The following is a 4,092-nucleotide window of genomic DNA, read 5'->3' on the forward strand; positions in this document are numbered from 1 at the left end:
GATCTTGGCTCATTGTCTTATACTTCCGTTCATGGATCACATATTTCTAAGATATGTATTCGTGCATGCTGTATACAAGTCAGTCTTGTGCAAAGTTATCTTTCGCTCTCTTATCTGCTCATTTACAGGCCATTATCTGAGAGTCAGGTTTATCCATTCTTTCTAATCGTTTTTCGAGAATTAAGATAATCAAGTACCACGAGACTCCGTTATGGAGCACAATCTTACTATTGCTCTTTGGTGGGCGGAATGCCCTTTTCCTGCAGTATTTGCTGAGGTTTGAACACACGACTAACAGTGGTTTATCCAATGACACTATCAACTGGTCTACAAACTGGTGGTACTTTCCATAATTCTAGAGAGATTATTGTATGATGTTAGAGGTATTTCCTTTGCCATATTTCTAAAATGCCCGTCGAAGATGTCTCTAAGCTATTTTAGGCCCATAAATTAGCACCAAGATCTAATGCTACTACCTTAGCATTTAAGTTCCGGGCAGATGATTAGAATGGCCCTGAGATTAAGTATATTATCACTAGAAGGTACTAGATAAGGGTCTCACCCTTACGGGGCCTCAATAATTGAAGAAGATAGCTTGTTATTTAACTTAATATACCTGTTCCATTGACTTATAATAACTCGTACAAAATGCAAATTTAGTATGTGTCCGTTAATTGGAAGTCAAAGCTTGTAATGAAGTTATATTATACAATTGAAATGTCATGTACTGCTTAACATAACTAATGTTTGGGTTTGTATAATGATGCTGACATGTAGATTGCTTGTGATATTGTCTGTTTTCATCGCCTTTCTTAATATACTTTCCTTAACCATATTTTAACAGTGTCTGCTTTAAAGAAGACAGTTTGCGGACGTTCCCTTTCCACCATCTCTCAAGACCCTTCTTCTCCTATAAGAAAACATAAGTCTGCAAAATGGTAAATCTAAACATATATAACTTACAGCTATAAACAGCTGCAAGCAATTGATGAATGATTTGTCGCAGTTGCTTGTCAGCTAATCCACATCGACGCGGGGAAAATAGAATAATATATGTATTGCTTTCCTATGCCAGATTTGGAACAGTTCTCGAGGAACAAATAACAATTTAGAAATGCCACGGAAACTTGATTTATCTGTCTTGGGCGTATACATACTTTTTAGCTTTGCTGAGTCATATGACTATTATTATGTGTATGGTACTAAATTATAATTCATGTACAGATCTTAATTTTACATAAGTCAACAGCATACAATAGTAAATTACCTACAACTTAAGAGAGTGAAGACACTATATGCCGTTTAAAAGCATTGCAATTTCAATTTAACTTTTGGCGACCCGCTATTAACGAGAAGATGATTGTCTTATGCTATCTGTTATATATATATATATCAAACTTTGACAAAATGAAGTTGTAGGGTGTTGTCAAATGGCAGCAATAGAACAAAATGTAGCTATATAGTGCTGAACTCTGGAATCACCTGAAACTCTGGAAACTCCTGAAAAAAGAGATGAATTAGGTCGACAAGGGACTTTTTTGTTTGATTGAGGAGAGCTTTTCATGGTAAAACGTGATATCTGGAGACTACGTTCTGGAATTTGACGGTTTGATCATTTTGATGTCTTTCATTATACATTTTATGAAAAAAATTGTCTGTAAATTTTTCACCTTTTATTATAAATAATTAAAATACATTAAAAAAAATTAAATATTTAACATACAATAAATATTAAAAAAATTTAAATATTTAACAATTGTATAATGAATATTTTAGAGGGATTGAACTACTATAAATTTAAGCTAATAGTTTTTTAAATATTTGTGAAGTCATAAATTTAGAATGGATTTGTAAATCACATGTATTATGATATGAAGTATCAAATAATTAAGTAAGTTTATGAGTTTGTAACATGTTTTATTCTATCTTAAAAATATATTTTAAATTGTTATAAATAATATTAAAAATGTGTGTATATATATATAAAATCAAATAAAATATATATCATATGTATTTTCTTATAATAAACTTTGACCATTTATTATTATATTCGAATGTTATTTGTGGTTTTAGAAAAAATTAACCTATCAATCTATAAGGTCAATCAAATTTTGAGCATGTCATACAATTTGAAAGTGCCAAAACAACCAATAGGATGTATTTTATTTATTTAGAGTTACTAATCATGTTAAAAAATTTATTCAGTGCACTTAAGTTTATGTTGGTCTTATTTTTAATTTGATTATTGGAAGAGTTATATTTCTATTAGGACTTGAAATTGCACTTAAGTTTATGTTGGTCTTATTTTTAATTTGATTATTGGAAGAGTTATATTTCTATTAGGACTTGAAATTGCCCCATGATGAAGGATTTTTTCCTTACCACTTGTCAATACTTAATAGTTATAAAATTTTCTCATATTTAAAAATATTTTATTATATACTACTTAATTGAATATAAAGCAATAAAGTTTAGAAGACCAACTACTTTCATAAATTTTGGAACTTCAAGTCTATAAACACCACTTACATTAAAATATTCTTAAATCAGCCACTCAATTTTTAGCAATAAAATTTATTTTTAATAATACGACAGAAATGTTATTGTTTGAAGTGTTGTTAACAAGTAAAATCAACAAAAAAAGGCGGTTGTCTTTTACATCAACTTTTAAGACAAAATAAAATCAGCTAAACATAACAAGGTTTAGATCAAACCATTAACAACAAACTAGTAGCACGGCAAGCAACACACCTTAAGAGAATAACTCCCACAAATTGTTGGTAGGGAGGGTGGAAGAACAAGGGCCTACTAAATGACTTTTCCTTTGTTGATGTACAATTGTTTAGGCGATGTTTTCCAGTAGGATTCTCGCCACTAGGGGCAGGTATTGGAAGCCCCTTCTCAAGACAAACAAGACTAGCAACAAAGTGCTAAGAATGTTGCATGTGCACATCAAAAGTTGGAGAAGATCAAGGCAAATGTTAAAGAAGGATTCCCATAGTTAGAGGGGATCATAGTGGTAACAAGAGGTGGAGTCAAGATTGTCGAAACAACATGAGAATCACCTTGGGGGGAGTCATAATCAGCTTGTAAAGAATCATAATAGGAAGAATTAGAGGCCAACACAATCAAATGGTCATCTTTTGCATCCTTCCACTAGGTGGCAACACCTTTATGACATGACAAAGAACAAACAGTAGCCAAATGACCTCTAGAGAACCCTCATCAACATCGAAAGAGGATACCCACATAGTATGACGATTGAGTCCTCAAACATGAGAGCTAAATCCCTTGGAAGGGGTGTGGAGATGCAAGAAAAGGTAGGGAAGTTGTAGCCGCATCCACCTTTAAGAAATGACCAATAGAGTTTCCAATGCTCTCAAAGGAAGAATTCTCCCAAAAATGAAGGGGAAGATTTGACAGACGAACCCATACTAGGCATATGGTGAGTGGTTTAGTAAGAGGGTTAAAGGAGACTGTCTAAGGTTTGGCTGAGTGATAGTGATTCAACCAATGCCACAACTTACTTAGCATCAGATCACAGTCCTGAGAAGAAATGAAAAGAGCAATAAAGAACCTCTTTGCATAAAAGAAAAACTCAATCCTACCTAAAACTAAGGTTCACAAGAATAAAAAACCCAACAATATAGATCCAAAAGGGAAGGCTAGAAATAACAAATCTACAAACCAACCAATGACTTTAATAGAAATCCATATTCTCCACCACAACCAAACTACTCACTACCATAAGGGATGTCTTGGCACAGGTAAGAGGTCAAGATATCTCCTTTAAGGGAATAGTTTCAACAATTTCGACAGTGTGAGAAAAACTCCATCCACTATCAATTTTCTTTGGAGGGTGGGAAACCCTTCCACTAACAAATGAAACTTATAAATCACCAACAACATGGTGTGGAATAGATATTGGCTTTGGAAAAGAGGGTCCTAAGAAAGCCCTACACAACCCATTAAAAATGATTGTAGGAATGTCTACCATCATAGGTAAAGCAATTGGATCACCCACACAGCCAGAGGTTGGACTAGTTATTCTAACAAGTACAAAGACCCTCAAACCCAATTTTTTTTAATATA

Source organism: Cupressus sempervirens, chromosome 1, assembly GCF_028749045.1.
Source record: "Cupressus sempervirens isolate cs-2001-9-10 chromosome 1, ASM2874904v1, whole genome shotgun sequence".
NCBI lineage: Eukaryota > Viridiplantae > Streptophyta > Pinopsida > Cupressales > Cupressaceae > Cupressus > Cupressus sempervirens.